Source organism: Chiloscyllium plagiosum, unplaced genomic scaffold (assembly GCF_037043375.1).
Source record: "Chiloscyllium plagiosum isolate Xiang-an unplaced genomic scaffold, Cpla_swu_hap1 HiC_scaffold_170, whole genome shotgun sequence".
NCBI lineage: Eukaryota > Metazoa > Chordata > Chondrichthyes > Orectolobiformes > Hemiscylliidae > Chiloscyllium > Chiloscyllium plagiosum.
The window spans coordinates 639,708-663,510 of record NW_028270309.1 but is presented as its reverse complement, the minus strand read 5'-3'; the positions used below and the strand labels follow the sequence as shown (position 1 = coordinate 663,510).

Genomic DNA, 23,803 nt, shown 5'->3' with positions numbered 1-23,803 from the left:
ATACGTCAAAGTATGTCTCGGCACATACAGTCAGACTCCTCTGACCACTCAGAGTTATGAGACAGCATAAACCGAAAGACATATTTGACAACAACTCACCAAAAAATGGACCAATTACCCATCATAGGCAAGACAAATTTGGAAAAAAAATATTGCATATCGGGACTGCAGGAAACATTATACAGGACGGACAACTCACGATACACATTCTTGAAGATCAATTTGACATGAAACACCACTGCCAGGTGTCCACAGTAGGTTGACTCATGACACTGAGTGTCGCTGATTCCGTGCCTGGAATCTCGGATTGTGTGATAGTCTGCAGCAATGGAGAATGGTTGCTGGAAAAGTACAGCAGGTTATGCAGCATCCAAGAAGCAGGAGAATGGATGTTTCTGACATAAATACTTTATCAGACATTCGGCCAAAACGTCGATTCTGCTACTCCTCAGATGCTGCCTGATCTGCTAAGTTTTCCAGTACCGCACTCTTGACTCTGATCTTCAGTATCTACAGTCCACACTTTATCCTCTGTCTGCAGCATTGGTTAGTTCCTTGTGTGAGGGAACTGCTGATATTACCAATGTAAAATTCGATTGCTGATTGAGAAACACAACCAGGTCCGCAGCCCAAAAGGGTGTTTCTGTTGTTTTGAGTTTCCTGGCTGTACAATGTGTGCTTCTGTGATCCTACAGTTGGCAGTGCTCTGGGCAGTGGCTGCAGTTATCTGCGTTCAGAACCGAGATGCTATTGATACGGTTTGATTTGTTCTTGATTTGGTCAACAGTAATGCAGTGACGGATCAACTGATATTGCAAGAAGGAAGACAGGCTTGGAAAGTATCGAGGTACTGATGACATTTGATTAGAGATTACCGAAATCAAGGAGAACAGAATTTTGAATTCTTTCGAGTCGTGATGAAGAGCAACCAGGGAAATAATCACCAGCGGGTACAGTTTACAAGGGCACTCACAGGAACCAAAATGCGAAATTAAACGTACAAAATGACGTAGACAGATGAACGATGACAGTAATCATGGATAACCTGACTTCCACTCCCCAGGTCCCCTAACTCCCACTCCAAGCCCCATTGTAAACAAATGTTAGCGAGCCATATACATCAACGTCGTCCATTGGAACGATCTAAGTCTTTTCTAAATTTCCGATTAGGCTATTAGTTTCAGTTATTTTTCTTTCCTGGGAAACAATCTTTTTCATTGTCAGCATTCGGAAAGGAAGCCATCCTTTTTGTCAGGGAAAGAATATGATACTAAACTTTGTGCCGTGTATAATATTCTTCTGCGTCACATGTTTCTTCTACTTTATCTCGATTTTAATAGTAATCTGTCTTTTGACTCTTCCGACCAAAGTGCATGACCTCATAATACACACATGAAACTGCACCTGAATAGTTTGTCCCCACTCACCCAACCTATCTATATGCCTATGCATATTGCCATGATCTTATCATAACATGCGCTCCCACTAGTGTGCATTGTCAGCAAATGTGGACACATTTTACATTGCCACTTGCTGCATGCTATTAACAGAGAGATAATTGAAGCCTTGAACATACCCAGTCTTGACAGGCCGTGGCTGCAAATACTTCCACATACTTGCTACATACTGAATGTGAGAACATCCTCCTCATTTGTTTCTTAAGAAGGTAACGCCTTTCTCTGAGATTGGGATGACTGGTCCTGCAAAATTCTGGATATAAACAAGAGCAGGACAATTCTTTTAAAGTAAAACATAATCTCACTGGCACTTCCAGTGCCAGTTCTGAGTTTTCTTTTTTGACCTCTGTTTGAACAATCTGCCTTGATTAGCACATTATTATTGACAATGACACATCTGCTTCATAGGTGCTTCAGTGCCTGTGATTCAAGTAGAGCTGAAAGGCGCGATAGAAGTGCATCTTTATTCCTCGAACATTGCCGTGTTATTAATCTCTCTGCTCATGAAAAGGGATCCTTTATATTCATTCTATCTTTCATCAATACCGAGCATGTTTCCCTCACAGTTGATTTTAAATGTTTTCTTGTTGGAAGAGTTATCGCTGCAACTCCAGAAAACCCGCCGAAACAACTCGATATGTTCTCAGGTCTTTTCTTGAGATGCAGAAAACTTGCGTTCTGAACAAGAAACGGACCTGACTCAAAACGGACCTGTTCCTCTATCCACAGATGACAAAAAATACGCATAGGATATATGTAGGTTTCACTGAGTTTATTTGAAACAAGTCGTCTTTTTCCATTAAACGTCTTCACTCCTCGTTCTCTGGTCAATTACCCTGGTCAGACGCAGCAGTTCCTCCTGACCATTAATCCACCCATCCACAGCTCTTTCTCCCACATCATTATAAACGTCCCCAAGAAATTTCACATTAATCTTCTTTGCTCCAAACAATATATTCCCAGGGTCGTGAATCTCTGTACATGGCGCAAAACAGAGGATTGTGAAAAGGTTCTGGGAAAATGTTACCAATTGTCAAGTGGGAAAACTGTCAACAAGCAAAACAGAAATCCCAGACTCGAGCTTTCGGAATCTTTAGATATTCCTTGGGCCGCGGATTCAGTGGAAAATGAAGGGTGAAATGGCCGACTGGGCAGAGACAGTTTAGAAATCTTTCCGTTCTTTCAGAGGCCGGTACTTTGACTCTGATATTCTCCGGACATGGAATGATCTATGATAGTAAAGGATTCTCGTTCCTGCACGTTGGGATGTCAAATCTCATCTCAGCTCCAGGGCAATTCAAAAACGCGGGAAGAGATAAAACACTGAAAGGGTGGAAGTGAGGCAATCCCTTTTGGAGGATAACTGGTTCCGGTGTCATGGGTGCGTCTATAGAGGGTGGGATCAGACTATTCCCATGTTTTCACCGTGAATTTCCTTGGATTTATTTAGGAAAAATGCTAATTAAGGGTGATTGTCAATATCGGAGGGGCAGGCTGCAGCTTGCATTCGGGGGTCATTGAAGCCAATGGCTCATTAGTCTCTGTGACGATGCTAGTCAGTGCGTTCGGCTCTTCGGATTCATTTTGGAATTTTTAACCAATTGAGGTCAATTTTCATTCTGCGAAGGGCAGGCGATAGCTTGAATTCACTAACAGTCTGCTTTAGGAGATCCTGCAAGGGGCCTGCTACAAGGGACTCCCCAGTCTCTGTGGAGCAATTAGTCCTCTCGTTTCGCTGTTAACCGATAAAGTGTACTCACGCATGGAGCAGCCGGTGTTCTTGTTCATCCGACTCCTGTGCTGTGCACTTTCGGGTTTTTAATAGGGTCAAGGATATGCTCCCAAACGGAAAGCAAATCCAGTGAGGAGCCACAAATGCGTTACCGTATTGTTGACTGGCTAGTGAAGGTTTGTGGACGCTCGGAATCTAAAACAAAAACAGAAATTGATGAAGGAACTCGGCAGGTTTGCCAGCACCTGTCGGAGAAAACAGAGTTCGGAGAAACTCCTGGAGAAGCTCTGAATCGTTGTCTCTATTTGTCTCTCCCCAGATGCTGCCAGATCTGTTTAGTTTCTCCTGCAATCTCTACTTTTCTTTTTAACTGAATGACCATTTCAACCAACGAGATTTATTACACAGACCAAACATATCCTGTAATTTAACCTTGTCGAAACTGTGGTGATTGAATTCAAACAAACCGAACAATGATTGCCTGTCCCTCAGCTCCACAGTGAGGGAGTACTTGAAAACAGTTTAGAAGCACGCTTCTGCAGATGTGGCCATGTCGTTTAGGCGATGGACATTAAATGCAATGTGGATTCCTCATTCAGTTAAGCATTTTGCTGACTGATTGAAAGCCGAGAGTGAACTTGATGAGTGCTTGTTCTCTGCTTTCTTGTTTGAAATTCAATCGCAGGATTAGGTGAAATGTGTAAACTCAAATAAGGAACGTTAAGAATCTGCAACCAACTGCCTGTCAGGATGGAAAAGACAGATAACACCAGATCAGGTAATACCCATTTAGTTGTCCACTTCCATGACTGAATACATTTGCCCCTCTGAAGCAATTGACGCCAAATGAGATAAGAACAGTTCAGGGGATTAAGTTGGACTGGTGCAGACATATGGGCCAAAGGATATTATTGTTCTAGACACTTCCATGGCCAGCTTCGAGGAGGTCATATTGTCAAGTAACAGGACATTCTTTGCAAAATGTCCGTCGGCGAGGAAGGGGTCGAAGCTACTCTTCCCTGATCTTTCTGCCCGTCACGGTATTCATTGGGACATTTCAATTGATAATGACTGGTTGCGGTGCATATTTGTGGAATCAGTCTATATGATAATGAGTACAACGAAACTGTGATGTTTCATTACCCAGCAGAGAGCAAGCCCTTGCAGCTTACAATCCCTGGCTCTGCTTTTGAAATAAAGATTACTATTTCGATATGCCTGTGTTTACATCAAATAGCTCATTGACATTGGGACTAGACGTTCAGAGGACGCGGGAAGTGTGACAGCGACAGAAACAGAACAAGACAAGACAGGAAAGTGTTTAGATTTTGCCATGTGCCCGTTGTTTCTTAAGGAGGAATGTCTGCTGTGCGCTAACCTGTCAGGTTCCAGGAGCCAGAGGGCTTATTTTGGTGGGATTTGTGTTATTGAAAGTTTCACATGAGAAGCGTTTCGGATCATTTCAGCTCAGTATCCATTTCATATCGCGGCTCACAGCAACGGTGCACATTTTCTGGCGAAGTGACTTGTATTCCACTGAAAGCCTCCTTTCTCCAGAGATACTTGTAGACATAAAGCACATGGAATGGATATAATTCTGAGGACTCTGTCACTATCGGGGAATGTGCCTGCGTGACTACCTTTGTATTTGAACATAAAAATACGTTCCTCAAAGAGGTTACAACATTGTGATCAGGTCAACCTTCAGTACCATTGTTCTGTCATATCAGATCAAATAGACAATTTCATTGCTGCAAACTGGGACAAGAATAGATGGATGCCTGATAACGTACGCTTCACGATGGACGAATGACCCTTCACAACTTCTCCCCCACACGCTTTTTAAACTCGAGGCCAGAGAGAAACTGACCTGACGAGCAACTCGCTTCACAACTTTCTAGAACCTTATTATTGTCCATTCTTCTACCAATTTTGCAAACTTATTTACCATGCTTTCTATCTTCCCACGTACATCATTTATTTAAATGAAAAATAAAATGAATGTGCGCTCAGCCAATCGTATACCATTGGTAACAGTCCTCCAGTCTGAAAATTACCTTCCACCACCATTCTCATCATCCTGCTATCGAATAATTTAATACCTAATTGGAATCCTTACATTTAACTTATGCGATTTAACTTTATGAATTAGTCAACCATGTGGAACACTGGAAAAGCTTTTATTCAACCCCAAGTGAGCAAACTCTACCACTATGTCCTCATTGATCTTCTTGGTTACGCCTGCAAAAAATCAATCAATTTTGTTCAAAACCATGCTGATTATCCCTATTTATTCCTTGTATCTAAAAAATCAAATAAATCCTATCGGTAAGAATTGCTTCCAACAACTTACCCACGACCATAAATAGACACACAGGTATATCGATCCCAGACTTCTCCATGAATTCCTTTCTAAGCAAAGGCACAACATTCGGCGCCTCACTCGTAATAATAGATAATAAAAATATTTCTACGAAGGGCCCAACAGTTTCATTCCCTAACTTCCCACAAGTTTCCGGGATACAGGAGATCAGATCCCAGAGAAATATCCAACTTTATAGTTTCCAGGTAATCCAGCACCTCCCTTTTTTAATGTGAACTAGTTTCAAAACATCAGTATTTAGGTGTACCCGCCATTTCATTCTCCACAGTGTAAACTGATGCGAAATGAACATTACATGTTTCTCCATCTGCTGAGGATCAAGGCATAGGTGAGCTTTTTCATCTTAAAGTGGTCCTATTTCGTCTCAATTTCTTAATGTACTGGCAGAATATCTTTATATTATACTTAACTTTATGGTCTGAGGCTATTTAATATTCTCCATTGACCTTTATGATGTCTTCCTCAAGAATGACCCTCCACTCCTTATATCGTTCAAGACTTTTACTTGAAACCATGCGTTTATATGGAAGGTGTCACCTCGGTTAAAAAAATTCTCATGAAAAGGCCTAAATCCCTGCGATCAACGTTGTTCTAACGGAATACCTAAAATGTGCAAAACGGAGATTTGGATAATAAACCCCCGCTAATCATGCGAAGGGAATCGTTCCCAACTCACACCTCTATCCAATTCCTGTAACTCTGAATTTCCCATAACGAAAGAACGTCAGCCACAAATCTTTAGTCTGAGGAGGAAACGCAGGCTGAAACGGATAGTATATGCCAACTCCAAATTCACATTCGTCGAAAGTAGATATTGAACAAACATCGCGGAGGCTGCAAGACATTACTACTCACCACTGAGGCAGCCAATATAAACCTCCTATCCACCACGCAAAACATACCATCACTTAGATATCGGGCCAAAACCTACTCCCAATGTTCCAAATGCAATGGTCCAGAGCCTCCTATTGACTTAGGCCTAAACATCTGCCGGTGCTTTTTAATTTGCTTGAACTGAACGCCGACATTGTATTTGCCTTCCTAAACACCAACTGAAACTGCATGCTAAACATAAGAGAAAATTGAACTTGGAATTCTGTCTGCTTTCAGAAAATTGTCTATGCCTCTACTCTTTCCACCAAACATATGACCTCATATTTTCCACAAAGTATGGCAACTACAACGATTTTCGAAGCACTCACTCCGTTCAAGTCATTCTGCAGCATGCCCGCTTCATCAATAAGATCTGGCCTTCCACCTATCATTGTGTATTTTCAAATGGAGCAACAACACCGTCAGTTTCTTTGAATGGGTCATTCATACATAATGTGAATAGCTGTGGTGCCAAACCTGACTCATTTGAACTCCACTAGTCACGGGCTGCCATACTGGAAGAGGCCTCTTTACCCAACTGTCTGCCTTCTGCCAGTCAGCCAAGCCTCAATCCATGGCCTCTTATTTATCAGTTTGCCATTCTGCACCTTGACATATGTCTATGGAAATTCAAGCCGGTCACCTCCACAGGCTTGACTTCGTCTCACTTGCTCATTATCTGCTGAAAGCATTCTAATACATTTGTCAAATGTGATTTCTCCTTGACAAACTATGCTGGTGCTTCACGTACTCTGTAATACCATCCTTCCAATGACCTTCGATACTCTGTTTAACATTGTATTTGCCTTTTTTGGTTGTTATCGAGAATATTAAAACTTTGCTTTGAGATCTGAATGTGAAGAACAAAGTTCAATCGGTGTTGAGATATGTAAACTCTCTGCTGTCTCAGTAGGGTCGATGAGTGAGGGAATTCCATCCCTCAGTGGGATCCCTCTACACTATCAGCATGGTCGATGAGTGACCTAACTGTTTTTCGCACATGAAGCAGGTAAATGCTTGCTGACAACTGCAAAACATGGTGTGCTGAGAGTTGAGATGATTGTTTGAATCTATTCCTGGAATAAATTCACTTGAAACGTCTCTCACAATTCGAAAATATCGATGGGACATCAGTTGTACAGAGACTAGAGAGCACATCCCACAGACTACATGTTTGAAAGGTCTCTCCTCAATGTGAAGACGTTCATGATATACTGTCCCCAGGAACGTTTATACTGATTAATGTCTATCCTCGGTGTGAACATGGTGATGACACGTTAGTATTCAGGAAAGAGTGCAGCACTTCCCGCAGTCATGGCATTTAGAAAGACCTGTTAATACTGTGTTGAAAGGTGATGAGCCACCCGGTCGCTCGGACGTTACAACACGTCCCACAGATTTGGAACTGGAGATTTCTCTCCTCCGGGTGAGCACGTGGATTACACGTCAGGTCTCTTTGATTCTTAATGGACTCTTATTTATGTGAGCATATTTCTCAAAGATGAAGCACATAGAGGGTTGATAACATTTTCCAAAGTCCTGAGAGATAAAAGGTTCCTAATTAGAATGAGCGAGGTGTTCGGTTCTCCAAATGCTGGATGTTTTAAAGCATTTCCCACAGTTCAGGCATTGAAATAGCTTCTCATCATTTTGAACGAGTAGGTGTCGCAGCAGGTCAGAGACAGAGTGAAATCCCTTCCCACACTCTGAGCAGGTGAATGGCTTGTTCCTGGTATCATTGCGTCCACGGGAATTCAGCTCAGACAGGGAGTGGATCCCCACGTTTCCCCAGTCTTTCCTCAGTATGATTGCAATTGAGCTTTGTAAGGTCTGATGACAGGTGGAAGCCTCGTCCACACACCAATAAGTTAACGATTTATCTCACACTGTAACCAGGGCTTTTTCATTTCATGTTCAAAATCTGATCAAGTTGTATTCGGGATAAATAGTGCGGCTTCATCAGATTATGGTGGAGAGGTTGGTTTGTAAATCTTACCCTTCTAAAATCCTGCGAAACTGATGTTATCCAAAAATGAGAGTATGAAACCGTCTTTCACAGACTCTGGATTTTGTCTGAAGATAAGGTCTGAAGGTAAGGGTTTTTCGACGCGAAGAATTGGAAGAGAATTTTGTCAGAATCTTTCATGCACACAGCCTCCACTACAGAGATCAGCGGGTCAGCAGGTGGATATGAACACGATCACCTCCCTGTTCCCTCCAGGTCAAACACTGTCTTGAATTGTCTGCCATCCAGTCCTGATGGAGCAGACATTACTTACAATTGAATCATTGCAAAACTGAGGCATCTGACTTCAGTCCCGAACTCAAAATCCACTGTCTCGCCACTGACTTAGAAGTGTGATATTGGAAGAACACAGCAGTGCAGGCAGCATCCAATCAGCAAGACAATCGACGTTTCGGGCACCATCAGGAAAGAGGCTTGTGAAGCGAGGTGGCAGAGAAATAAATGGGAGCGTGTGTGGCTGGGACAAAGTAACTGAGAGTGTGATAGGAGGATGGAGGTGAGGGTAATGATTATAGGTCGCAGCGCAGGGTGGAGCAGATAGGTGGGAAGGAAGATGGACAGACAGGACAGTTCATGAGAGCGGCAGAAGCCCTCGACCTGAATGAACTTGGCTGTGTGGGAGGGAGAGTTGACATGTTCCGCCAGCGGCCAGTGGTGTTGTTTGGTGCGGGTTTCTCAGAGAAGTTTTCCGAAGTGGTCTATAATTAGGCATCCGATCTCCTCAGTATCGAGGAGACTGCACAGGGAACAATGACATGCGTGGAAATGCAGGTGAAACTCTGATGGACATGGAAGGGTCCTTTGGCGCCTTGGACAGAGTTGAGGGCGGAGGTGAGGATGGATGTTTTGCAAATCCCATGTTGGAATGAGAAGTTTGCTGGGAGCGGATGGGAGGGTGGTTGGTGGGAGCGTGCACCACCAGGAAGTCGAAGAGGGAATGATATTTACAGAAAGTGGGTAGGGGTGGGGAGGGAAACACATCTTAGTTGGTGGGTTTTATTTGCAGCTGATGGAAATGCCGGAGGATGACATGATGTCTACAGAGGGTGCTGGATTTTAAAGTGTTGTAGAAGGGAGTTCTGTCCTCGTCTCAGTTGGAGGGATGAGTTTGGGAGCAGAGTTGACGGAAGTGGATGAGATGAGCTGGAAGGCATAATCGACCAAGTCCTAGGAGAAAATGCCTCGCCACTGATTCAATCTCCTCCATGGTAATTGTCTGAGTCTGAACAGACACGCCATAACCATGGTGACATACTTCAATTTCTTATGTGTTTTTAACCACATATCCTAAACATCACCATGTCAGCCGACTTGCACTTCATTAACATCATTAACTCTTCCACGTCTCTGCTCTTCTGCAGCTCAAACTCTAATCCGTTCGTTTGGAAGTCACGGTCATAATATACTTCCATCCGTCCTTTCAAATTCCCTCCCTGTTGTTGTGCTCGTGATGCAAGGAATAGGGAGAGAGTGGAGTTGCACACGTGGCTACGGGGATGGTGCAGGAGGGAGGGGTTTGGATTATTGGATAATTAGGGATCCTTCTGGGCTGGGTGGGACCTGTAAAGGCAGAACGGTCTTCATCTGAACCAGAGGGGTACCAATATCCTGGGGGGCAATTCGCTAAGGTGTGTTTAAACTAATCCAGCAGAGGGATGGGAACCAAAGTTGTAGTTCAAGTATTGAAAATTTAGAGAGTAGGGAGGTCGAAAACAAGTTTTAGGGTCGCAAGATTGCACCGGTGAGCAAGTCGTTGGTTTGGCGTATGTCTACTTCAATGCCAAGAGCATCTGGAGTAAGGTCGATGACCTTACAGGATTGGTTGGTACCTGGGAATTTGGTGTTGCGGCAATTTCGTAGACATGAATAGAACAGGGACATGAATGGTTGCTGCAGATTCCAGGATTTAGATGTTTCAGTAAGAACAAGGAAGAAGGTAAAAGAGGGGGGCCTGTGGCAGTGTTGTTCAAAGACAGTATTACAGTTGCAGAAAAGATGTTTGGGGACTCGTCAAAAAACGTAATATGGGCTGAAGTTAGAAATGAGATGTCACCCTGTTGGTAGTTTTCTATAGGCCCCCGAATAGTTCCAGAGGTGTAGAGGAAAGGATAGCAAAGATGATTCTCGACAGCAGTGAGAATGACAGGGTAGTTGTTAAGGGGGATTTGACATGGAAATGGATAGGTGTATACTACTCGGCAAGAGTTACAGCTGGGGGAAAGGCAATTATGATGCGATTAGGCCAGACTTCGGAAGCACTGGATGGAGAAGGAGACTGCAGTGGATACGCACATTAGAAATGTGGAGCTTATTCAAGGAAACGCTACTGTGTTTCCGAGATAACTATGTACCTGTCAGGCAGAGTGAAAGCTGTCCAGAGCAGGAGCCGAAGGAAGTAGATTGTCTGGTCAAGAGGAAGAAGAAGGCTCATGTTAGGATAAGAGGCGAAAGCTCAGTTAGGGTGCTTGAGGGTTACAAGGTAGCCAGGAAAGACCGAAAGAGATATTTCAGATGAGTCAGGAGGAGAAATGAGAAGTTTTTGGGGGATAGGGTCAGGGTAAACACTGAGGCTTTCTATTGGTATTTAAGGAATAAATGAATGACGAAATTAAGATGTTGGCCAATCAGCAATAGCAGTGGAAGGTTGTGTGTGGAGTCAGAGGAGATGGGGGAAGCACTAAATGAATACTTTTCAACAGTATTCAGTCTAGAAAACGACAATGATGTCGAGGAGATTACTGAGATACAGGCTACTACACTAGGTGGGATTGAGGTTCAAAAGGAGGAGGTATTAGAAATCCTGCAGAGTGTGAAAATAGATAGGCCCCCTGGGCTGGATGTGCTTTTTCCTAGGATTTTCTGGGAAGCCGGGGGGATATTGTCGAGCGTTTGGAATTGAACTTTAAATCGTCATTGTCTACAGGGATAGTGCCATGAGTCCTGAGGATAGCAAATATGGTTCCCATGTTCAAGAAGGGGAGTAGGGATAATCCTGTTAATTGTAGGTCAGTTAGCCTCACTTCAGTTGTTGGTAAATTGTTGGAAAAGGTCATAAGAGATAGGATTTATAACCGTCTGGAAAGGAATAATTTGTTCAGAGATAGTCAGCATGGTTTTGTGAAGGGTAGTTCGTGCCTCACAAACCTAACTGATTTCTTTGAGAAGGTGACCAAGCAGGTCGATTAGAGTAAACAGGTTGATGTTGTGTATATGGATTTCAGCAAGGCGTTCGATAAGGTTCCCCACAGTAGGTTATTGCATAAAATGCGGAGGAGTGGGATTTTGGGAGATGTAGCAGTTTTTATCAGTTATTGGCTTGCTGAAAGAAGACAGAGGGTGGTGGTTGATGGAAAATGTTCATCCTGAAGTCCAGTTGCCAGTGGGAAACCGCCAGGGTCGGCGTTGGGTCCACTGCTGTTCGTTATATTTTATAAGCGACCTGATTGAGGGCGTAGAAGGGTGGGTTATTAAGTTTCAGACGACACTAAGGTCGGTGGAGTTGTGGATAGTGATGAAGGATGTGGTAGTTTACAAAGAGACATAGATAAGCTACCGAGCTGGGCTGAGAGGTGGCAAATGGAGTTTAATGGGGACAAGTGAGAGGTGATTCCTTTTGATCGGAACAACTGGAATGCAAAGTATTGTGCTAATGGTAACTTTCTTGGTAGTGTAGGTGAGCAGAGTGATCTCGGTGTTCTCGTAGAGAGATCCTTGAAGTTTGCCATCCAGGTTGACAAGTTTGTTAAGAAGGCATACAGTGTTTTAGCTTTTATTACTTGAGGGATCGAGTTCTGGAACCATGATGTTATGCTACAGCTGGACAAAATTCTAATGCGGCCGCATTTGGACTATTGTATACAGTTCTGGTCACAACATTATAAGAAGGATGATGAAGCTTTGGAAAAGTTGCAGAGGAGATTTACTCGTATGTTGCATGGTATGAAGGGAAGGTCTTACGAGGAAAGGGTGAGGGACGTGTGGTTGTTTTCGTCAGAGAGAAGAAAGTTGAGAGGTGACTTAATAGAGACGTATCATATAATCAGAGGATTTAGATAGGGTGGACAGAGAGAGCCTTCTTCCAAGAATGGCGATGGCGAGCACGAGGGGGCATAGAATTAAATTGAGGGGGGATAGATATAGGACAGATGTCAGAGGTAGTTTCTTTACTCAGAGAGTAGTAAGGGTATGGAATGTTTAACCTGCAACGGTAATAGATACGCCAACTGTAAGTACATTTAAGTTCTCATTGGACCAACATATGGACGTACATGGAATAGTGTAGGTTAGATGGACTACAGATTGGGATGACAGGTTGGCGAATCATCGAACGTCGAAGGGACTGTACAGTGCTGTAATGTTCTATTTTCTATGTTCTATGATCGAACTCCCACTGCTTCTATTCAAAGGTGTACTTGCGTTCTGTTCACAGTTTCATTGTTCATTATCTGAATGGCATTTTTACGAACGCCTATTTTCCCAAACGTGCACTGCGGCTTTCGCAGCTTTATCTTTCCACAAGGGCTCCCACATGGTGGAAGGGAAGGAGTTGCAGGTTATTTACCCAATGATGTAATTCTGAGTTCTTCCAATACCTCTCCCGCATGTGGAAGTACTCACAACAAGGGTTGCTCACCCATCACCGGGCGGCAAAATTTCAAATTTTTCATCATTTTCTGCAAATCTCTTGACTGTCTTCCCTCTAACAATCACTGTCATATCCTTAGGCCCACTCAAGAGCAAATAGAGCTGGTCAATGGTATGCCAACCCAGCCAGCGGCCACGACACCCAATATTATGTTTTAAAGTGCACTCTCAGATATTCTGCATTCCCTCGAATTGCAAGCTCCGGAGCATGTTCGATTTGAACTGTTTCACGTTTGGTGCCTAACAGTCACCTGCCAACGCCATAAATTATGCATTCCCGTGGCAACGTAAATCGCACCAGGCAAAAGGAAAGGAATTACTCACCAAGTGATTGAGAAAAACTGCAATACATGCTGAAATCAAGGGTAATGAGCTGGTATCAATACTACTTCGTGCCTTTTATATAAAAGAAGGTTCAAAGCTTTTACTTTGTGTGAGATTAAACAAATGTTGATCCCTGTCTCCTTATGAGATATTGGGAAGCTGACAAAGTGTTATATCAAGCAAGTGATCAAAGAAGTGGGTTTCAAGTCGTATTTTGTCTCACAAAACGAAGCTTGTATCACAAAAGATGACCGAAGTTTTTCTGCTAAAGGTCATCATCTTTTGTCAGTCTCAAAACGCTTCATATGTTAGTGCTGCCATAGATCAGTGGTTCGAGCTCGGGGTTGTAACCTCGATTCACACTACAGCCTTGCTGAATTTTCTTGCAACTATTGCAGCAAGCATCCGAAGGTGCGTTCTCCGTGTTGTTAGGTATTAATTTTGAAGGAATATCTGGAAGTCATTTTATAGACAGAACATACCCACTCCCCGCCCCAGACCCCATTTGTTACAGTTTGGAAGTCCACATACGTGTTTTTCCTTCGAGGAACGTGAGGATGACAAGCTTCTGATGCGAAAATTGCCTTCGTTTGGCAGAAAGAACAACGTTATTCATGAAAAGCAGAAAAGTAACGGTGAAACAATGGGGGACGAAAACGTACAGGGATACGGTTGAATGCTTCTGTTCCTTATGTAGAGACAGGAATCTGCTGGAATTCATTTAAACAGGCAGAAAGTTGGAAGACCACAGCTCACCAGGCTGCCTCAGATTTGGAGAAGTCAACATTTAGCAGGTACCAATTATTACCGATTGGGACAGTCCTTGAGGGTTAGACTCCCGCCTGTTTACTCCTCTGCTTATGGAAACAGAATCGGTTTTAAAGCGAGTCATGAAGAAAGAAGTGGCCAAACGGGTCAATTCCTCATTTTATGGAAGTTGGGCTCTCCTGAGGCCTTTGTCACTTTCAAAAGATGTGTCTGCATAGATCCCTCTATGGGTCAAAATGAGGCTCAGTTTTCCCGCAGTTCATGATCAAATTTGACGGTATCTGACTTCAGACTCATTCACTGGTTCATTGGAGATTAAAACTTTGCAAGGAAAGTTTCGTTCAGATGAATACTTCAGACGTCAAGCTGTGGGGCAATTAGTGGAAACTGGAAACGAGAATATTTGGATGTTTGATGACTGGCACTGACATAATGTATTATTCTGTGCTCTAAAAGCACGTTGTCACAAACACTCTTTTTTGGAAGGAATTTCTCATTGCAGGAAAAAAACCCTATTCTGTTAAGAGAAGATGCAATTGCACATGCCGTCCTTCTTGGTCGACTAGTGGTTACCATAAAGCGCTTTCACCGCTGTGGTTTGGGTTAATTTCTTGGTCAGGGAATCTGGATCAATTGTTCCTGATAAGGGCAACAACACAAGTCGAACGTCTTTGACATTTCAAACGCGTCCGAATGTGCCTTGCATAATTGTGCAGGGCCGCAAGTTGGCTCACTGGTTATCACTGCTGCCTCACAGCGCCAGAGATATGATTTGCCGACAACTGGGTCGACTGTCAGTAAGTTGCCTTATTCAGGAGCAAATGAAGAGAAAATGGGTAAGGAATTGTTCTGTGAGGGTTAATCACAGGAGGATTGGTGTGCATTTGTTGTATCGTATAAGTAATTTCTGAACTGTAGGCATTCCACGTTCCCTTATTGTGTTGCTTTAGCACATGTTCAGACAGGTGAGAAAAGTGAGGAAAAATAGTCACGACCCAATCAGTGATTGATTCATTGTGCAACAACCAACGGCTTCACTTTTGACTGAACTAGCTCCAATTTTCCCCACATTGGTAATGGTAGTACACAGCATTAGAGCGGCTTTTCATGTGTTGGTTTGGCCCCAGCATCCTTTTTCAACATGGACTATACTGGGACATAAAGAGATGATAAAAGACATGGATGGCGATGACTGGAATGAAAAGACGTCAGGAAGAATGGACAGCGTTTACTTGGAAACAGAAAAAATGGAAAGGAAGCCAACGATATAGTGGGGGATAATGCCATATGATAAGACAAAGCGGGGTATCATGGGATGGTGGAAAAGACGAATAGATTATGTGGCGTGACACCAGGTAAAACTGAGTTGTGTCCGTATAGAAGATTTCTAGGCGATGTGAATTTGGTGAGAGTAAACAGGAGGGAAATTCCCTCATTCGAATGGATCTATATCTAGAGTAAAGAACTTGAAAACCAGCGATGAATGATAAAGAAAAGTTTGGAGCTCGCATTCTTTTTCTTTCTACAGCTATTGAATTCGAAAATGATTACTTTTTCTCAGGAAAAATTATTTAGAAGCTGATTCTAAAATATTTGTAAAGATACGTGCAGACACACAAGGAGCGAATTTCATCGGGACAGGGAGTCTGGGCGGCTAGAATGGGTACACGCTACGTGCACACTCTCTAATTGGTTAACGTTAATTGGAAAGAAGCCTCATAACACCTGCAACTGACCACGACTAAGTGTAGAATGAGCTGATTGTGAGGAAAGCGTTAGCAGCTTGTTCTACGTGAACTTCTATAAATTCTAAAAGAATTGAGCTGTTTGTGTTAGCTCAGCATTAAAGGGAAGCCAGTTAGCACAGTCTGCTGCATAACTGTTTTATGATATAAAGTGATGCCAACAGTGTGGGAATAATTTGCGCAATGTCTCAGCATACCTTCAGGATCCTGATCTCCCCATTCAGCTAATACTTTAGGAGATGTCGAGAATCAAAAAGAAACTACACTATCGTGAGTTGGAACTGACATGCCGATGTGATGCACCTTTGTTCTTTCATCTGTTGCAGTAGAACATTTGGCTGCAATCACAAAGAAGGGAGTGAGTTCATTTGATTCTCACTCATCTCCCCCAACCATATCTAGTGACAAGACACGAAAATAATTCATGCTTGAATTCTGTAATCTTCATAGCAGTACTTAAAAACAGCTTTGTCATTTCTATTCCAGTTTTTCTGATAACAGGCAAAATGTCCAATAAGATAAACCTAATAGCTTTTGGATTGTTTTAATGGACTGTGCGAGTTTGTAGCACAATTAGTAATATGATACGAGCTAAACGTCCTTTCCAGAATTTAACACAGCGCAGGACCAGCGACATGACAAACGTCATCGACTTCAAAAATCACCTCTGTATCTCTCGTGAGTGATGGATATTCACTTAGGGAGTCTTTATGGCTGGTCTTAAGTAACTGAGGTATTTCCCAAGGACAGAACACTCCACAAAATCAGATATTTTTTTGAATAAATGCTGTTTTACTGAATGTTCTTTTGCAACTTTTAAATATATATGCATACACACAAAAATGCACGCCCACACACATTTATACATATATGTACATACACATATGTATATACATATAGCTCGCACATTCGACGGGAAGAACATTCGACGAGGAGGTTGAACAGTTCATCCACTTTACAAGGAGGTTGAACAGTTCATCCACTTTATATCCGAACGCCTTCGTGCTCCCACGAGGAGGTTAAACAGTTCATCCACTTTATATCGGCGCAGCCTCGTGCTCCCACGAGGAGGTTGAACAGTTCTTCCACTTTACCAACACCTTCCACCCCGATCTCAAATTCACCTGGACCGTCTCAGACTCCTCCCTCCCCTTCCTAGACCTTTCCATTTCTATCTCGGGTGACCGAATCGACACGGACATTTACTATAAACCGACCGACTCCCACCCTGCCCCCTGAAAAAACGCCATCGGATATTCCCAATTCCATCGTCTCCACCGCATCTGTTCCCAGGAGGACCAGTTCCACAACCATACAGTCCAGATGGCCTCCTTCTTCAAGGAGCGCAAATTCCAGCCAGACATAGTAGACGATGCCCTCCACCGCATCTCTTCCACTTCCCGCTACTCCGCCCTTGAGCACCGCCCCTCCAACCGCCACCAGGACAGAACCCCATGGTCCTCACTTACCACTCCACCAACCTCCATGTACAACGTTTCATTCGTCGTCATTTCCGCCACCTCCAAACGGACCACACCACCAGGTATATATTTCCCTCCCCTCCCCTATCAGCGATCCGAAAAGACCACTCCCTCCGTGACTCCCTCGTCAGGTCCACAACCCACACCAACCCAACCTCCACTCCCGGCACCTTCCCCTGCAACCACAAGAAATGCAAAACTTGCGCCCACACCTCCCCCCTTACTTCCCTCCAAGGCCCCAAGGGACACTTCCATATCCACCCCAAATTCACCTGCACGTTCACACACATCATCTATTGCATCCGCTACACCCGATGTGGCCTCCTCTGTATTGGGGAGACAGGCCGCCTACTTGTGGAATGTTTCAGAGAACACCACTGGGACACCCGGACCAACCAACCCCACCACCCGTAACTCCCCCTCCCACTCCACCAAGGACATGCAGGTTCTTGAACTCCTCCATCGCCAGACCATGGCAACACGACGGTTGGAGGAAGAGCGCCTCATCTTCTGCCTGGGAACGCTCCAACCACAAGGGATGAACTCGGATTTCTCTAGTTTCCTCATTTCCCCTCCCCCACCTTGTCTCAGTCAAATTCCTCGAACTCAGCACCGCCTTCCTAACCTGCAATATTCTTCCTGAACTCTCTGCCCCCACCGCACTCCTACCTATCACCCTCACCTTGACCTCCCTCCACCAATCGCATTTTCAACGCCCCTCACCCAAGTCCCTCCTCCCTACCTTTTATCTTAGCCTGCTGGACACACCTTCCTGAAACGTCGATTCTCCTGTTCCTTGGATGTTGCCTGACCTACTGCGCTTTTCCAGCAACACATTTTCAGCTCTGACCTCCAGTATCTCCAGTCCTCACTTTCTCCTAACACATTCCAATGGCCGACCAACCAATTCCAAATATTCTGAATGCACACACACACACACACGTGTGTGTGTGTGTGTGCGTGTGTGTGTGAATTCACAACATTAGAAATGGATGGTCGGCCATTTGAATGTTCTTCCTGTGGAATGTGAGATCTCAGAGTTTACTGTAATGTCCCTGACATTTGAATCTACGGGAATTGCACCCAACTCCATCTCCTTGGCAGCAGCTTTAGGGAACTGGAGCTGAACATTGGATCTTTGGGTAGTGTGAGGAGAATTGGGAGGAGTTATATGGAGGCAGTTGCACTTCAGGTACAAGAAACAGGTCGATGGTATTCAGTCGGGAGACGAAAAGGGAACAGGCAGCTAGTGCAGGCATCCACTTTGGCTGTGCCCATCTGTAACAAGCATACCGTAGTGTACGTTTGGGGGGATGTCCTACGAGGGGTAAGCCATGGTGAACAGATCTCTGGCACAGTGTTTGTCCCTGTGATCAGAAGGGTAGTGGAGAGGGGAGGAGAGCAATAGTTATTGGGGACTAAATGGTGAGGGGGACAGATTGCAGTTTATGTGGGTACAGGGCAGGATCATGATTGATGTGAAACCTCCACGTTACCAAGGTTTGTGATGTCTCTCAGCGTGTTTTCAGGACCCTTAAGGGGAGGGGGAGATGCCCGAGGTCATGTTTCGCATATGCACTAACAAATTATAATAAAATTGATGTGGATGTATGGAAGGAATTCAGGGATCCAGGGTGACATTTTAGAACGAGATCAAACAGAGTTGTTCTCTCTGATTGGTTACACATGCCACATTCTCGTGAGGGAAAGAATAGGGAGAGAGCAGATGAACACGTGGTTGTAAAGATAGTGCAGATGATAGGGATTTGGATATCTGGATAGTTGGGGCTCATTCTGGAGTCGGTTGGACCTCTCCAAACAAGATGGTTTTCACCTGACCCGGAAGGGTACCAATATCCTGAGTGGATAATTTTCTAAAGCTCCTCAGGAGGGTTTAAACGAATTCAGCAGCGGATTGCGAACCTGAATTTTAGCTGCGGTTTGCTGGAAGTTTTGAGTGGTTAGGACATAAACGGGATTTCGGGTTTGCGAGTGAATGTTGGCAAGGATGAAGATGGTTTGAGGTGTGCCTACTTCACCGCTAGGAGCATCTGGGATAAAGCCGTTGTCATGGGTTGTTAACTGGGACTTCAATATTGTGACCATTTCAGAGACATGAATGGAGCACTGAAATGAATGGTTGTTCCTTGCACCTCAGTTTCGATTTTTCAGTAAGAACAGGGAAGTCGTTAAAGAGGGGGAGATGTGGCATTTTTAGTCAAAGACAGTGCTGTGGTAGCAGAAAGGATATTTGGTGAGGACCCGACTCAATCTGCTGAACTAGAATGGGCTGAGATTAAAATGAGGCAAGTAGAGGTCACCACCAAAATGTTCTAGAGATATGGTGGAAAAGATTGCAAAGATGATTCTGGATAGGAACGGAAGTAACAAGGTAGCTGTAGTGGTGAAGTTTAACTTTCCAAATATTGATTGGAAATGTTATTGTTTGAGGAGATCTGATTGGTCAGTCTTTGTCCAATGTGTGCAGGAGGGTTTCGTGACGCAGCATGTAGACAGGCCAACAAGAATCAAAAACATATTCGATTTGGTACTGCGTAATGAAGCAAGTCAACTGTTGGATTTGGAGATAATTGAGCACTTTGGTAATAGTGACCACAATTCGGTATGTTTATTTCGTGATGCATAGGAATATATATATATATCGCAGAGCATGAGCTACCGCTGGGAGAAAAGCCAGTTTGATGCGATCAGCATGAGTTAGGATGCATCAGATGGGAAAGTAAACGCATGGGGTTTTGCAAACCTTAAATATGGAGCTTGTTCAGGTAAGCTCTCATGCATGTCCTTGATAAGTGTAAGTGCGTCATGCAGGGAATATGAGGTTGAGACAGGGAGCCATTTTTACTCAAAAAGTTGAAATTCTTGTCAAGATGGAGAAGGCCGTGCATGTAAACATGTAATATGAAAGCTGACTTAGGGCACTTGAAAATTAAAAGCTAGCAAGGAAGGGCCAAAAGAGAGAGCTACTCAGAGCAAAGAGGGGACATTAAAAGTCTTTAGCTGGCAGGGTCATTTAAAAACCGGAAGCTTTATCTTGTCATTTCAAGAATAAAAGAATATCTAGGATATCATTGGGGCCTGCCAAGAACAGTAGGAGGACGTCGTCAACGGAGTCCGTGGATAGGAGAGCCTTTGAATGTTTATTTTTCATCATATCTCAAATGAAAAAGACAATGCTGTTGAAGAGAATTTTGAGATGCAATCTGTAAGAATAAACGAAATTTATATTCATAAAGACGAGTTGTTAGCAATTCTTGAAATCCTGAAAGTAGATTTGTCCCCTGGGCTTGATGGGATGTATCATAGGTTTCTTTGGGAATCGTGGGAGGAGATTGCAGAACTTTTGACTACCAACTTTATTTCGTCAGTGTCTATGTTATTAGTGTGAGAAGACTCGAGTTCAGCAAATATTGTCCCCTTCTTCACGAAGAGTAGTAGGGAGAACGCTGGAAATTATGGAACAGTGAGCCGTATTTCCTTGAAGGTGAAGTTTTGGGAGAGGTTATGAGAGTTATGATTTATGATCACCGAAGCAGAAAGAAGTTGATTCGCTACAGTCAACACGATTTTGCGAATATCAGGTTGTGGCTCACAAACTTTACTGAGCTTTTTGAAAAGGTCAAAAAACAAGTGGATGAGAGTAAAGTGGTTAACATCATGGATATGATTTTCACGAATGCACGGTCGGCTGTTGCAGAAAATACACAGACATGGGATTGAGGGTGATTTTGCGGTTTAGATCAGTAATTGGCTCGCTGAAAGAACACAGAGTGTGGTAGTTAATGGAAAATATTCATTCTGGGGTTCAGTTATTCATGGTGTACCACAAGGTTCCTGTTAGGGTCCACTGCTATTTGTCACCTTTATAAATAACGTGGGTTCGAGCATGGGATAATGGATGAGCAAATTCGCAGAACACACTAAGTCGATGGAGTTGTCAACAGTGCCGAAGTCTGCTGCAGGTTACAGACAGACATGAATAATCTGCAGATCGGGACTCAGGGGTGGCATATGGAGGTTATTTTGGAAAAGTGTGATGTGATTTACTTTGGAATGAACAACAAGAATAAAATGTTCTGGGCTAATTGTAATATTCTTGGAAGTTTAGATGAGCAGAGCGATCTCGGCGTCTACGTATATAAAACTCTGAAAGTTAACACACACGTTAATGGGTTTGTTTGCAATGAGCACAGTGTGTTCGGTTTTATTGCCAGAGGGATTGAGTTTCAGGGCCAAACGATTCCTTTGCAGCTCCAGAAATTTGTCTGGTATGGCCAATCTTGTCGAGTTCTGGTCGCCACATTATAGGACGGATGTGAAAGCATTGGAAAGGTTGTACACGAGATTTCCTCGGATGTTGCCTTCATTGAAGGGAAGGTCTTACGAGGAAAGGCTGAGGGACTTGAGGCTGTTTTTGATAGAGATAAGAAGGTTGAGAAGTGAATTAATAGAGACATAAAAGATTATCAGAGTTTGCCTTAAGGTGGACAGCGAAGGCGTTTTCTTCAAATGGTGATGGTTGGCACAAGGGCACATCGATGTAAGTTGAGGGTGATAGATGCCGAGGTAGCTGCCTTTCTCAGAGAGTAGTAAGAGTGCAGAACGCCTTTTCTTCAACAGTCGTAGACTCACCAACCTTCAAGGCAATTAAATGATCATTTGTTAAACTTCCGGTTTTTCATGTAAAAATGCTGGTCAGATGGAATTCAGATTGGTCTTACAGGTCGGTGCAAAATTAGTGCCAAATGCACTTTATTGCAATGTAATATTCCGGGTTTAAACTGTTCTTCAGCTTGAAGTTGCAATCATCTCTGGTCAGTATAAGTAAAACAAAGACCTGGCGAGAATCCAATGCACAACTTTGGCAGTTCATGTGCTGCCATTCTGTCATGCAAGTACAGCAAGCTAACTAATTGCACCACTGCATCTGCAGTCTAATGGTGGCGAACGTCTCCTGATCTTACCACTGGGCCCCTCAACCGAATTACTTTTTTTTCTGTGTATCTGAAATGAAACGCAGTGCAGAGGTGGTTATACTGATAATGGATCATAGATTGTGAAGCATCAGCTTCAGGAAAATGGTATAGATAAATGTGGTGAAAATCGGTTTTATTGAATACTGCATACATTTACCATGGCTTCCTGCGTTGGTCACAGGCAATGTTTTCCTTCTATAGGCTTCAATTCGTCAGAAAATTCGATTCACTGATATTTCACCAACTTCGTTTGGCATGTTCATCTGAGACATCGACCCACACTGCATACAACATCAACAATGTTCAGCATACTATGTGCACGAGAATGTGGCATGGTTTTTATGCACAGTGAGGATTGAATAATGTTCTGCAAGGGCAAATTAAATTCAGTTTAATTCGTAAAGTCGCAAGAATCCAGAGTAAGATTCAAAATGTCAGAAATTCACGTTCATTACCTTGGCCAGAATTCCAGCCCAGCAAAGGGGAAATCTGCCCCTGAATCCCCAGAATCCAATTGTTTGCTCCATGTGTCCACTTGGAAACCTATGTGAAGGAACATTAAGCCTGAAGGAGAACTTGTGAGAATCCTCCGCTGTCTGATCTAAAGCTGAAACAAGAGCTGTCGATTCCAGCCGGGAGGGAAGCAAAGTGGAGATGAGACCAAAATATTATTTGGCGTTTACTTCATATTGTCCTCAATGTGATTATTTAAAAATCTTGGCCAGAAATGGCACAGACACAAAGGAGCAGAAGGAGGCCATTCTTAACACCGATCCTGTCCTGCCACGTAATTTGATATCATCATGGCTCACACAACAATTGTATGTCTTTTTCCAGCCCATCCACAACGTCGTACTGGCTAACAGGCATTTATCGATCTCTACCATAAATAGACATCGATAATGTACATCTGTGGGAGGAAAGTGTTCCGTTTCGAGACAGTTCGGTTTATGCACGAATATTACCGGTTTTGCAGATGAGCAGCCGAGTCTGGTCTGACCACTTTGCAAAACATAAATTAAAACACGACCCTGATGGGATTCGAACCCACAACCTTTGAATCGCAACCTGAATAGAGATGTAGAAGTCCAACGCGCTTTCCATTGCGCCACAGAGCCGCGCCTTATGTTGCCGTTAAGCCCACAAGTTTGCCTTTGATGCATTGCATTCAGGACACCAATCTCGCGCCTGTCTGTCCTCGTCACACTTTCTGGTACCTGGTCCTTATCCACTAGTGCTCTGGCTCATCAAGTGTTCAGCTACAGACTGCTGAAACGTTCTCATGACACTTACCTTTACCACATGTTCAGATAATAATTTCCAGATAATCAATACTCTACAGGTGAAAGTATTATTCCCAAATCTCCTCCTTG

The 23,803-nt window shown here is 43.6% G+C and overlaps 1 non-coding gene across 1 annotated transcript; it reads right to left on the bottom strand.

Annotated features, from left to right (window-relative positions):
- Positions 1–23,456: 23,456 nt before the first annotated feature.
- Positions 23,457–23,548, bottom strand: trnar-ucu (transfer RNA arginine (anticodon UCU)). The gene is given in 2 exon segments: positions 23,457–23,492; positions 23,512–23,548. It is a non-coding gene; the product is annotated as a tRNA-Arg (tRNA).
- Between the last annotated feature and the right edge of the window lie 255 nt (positions 23,549–23,803).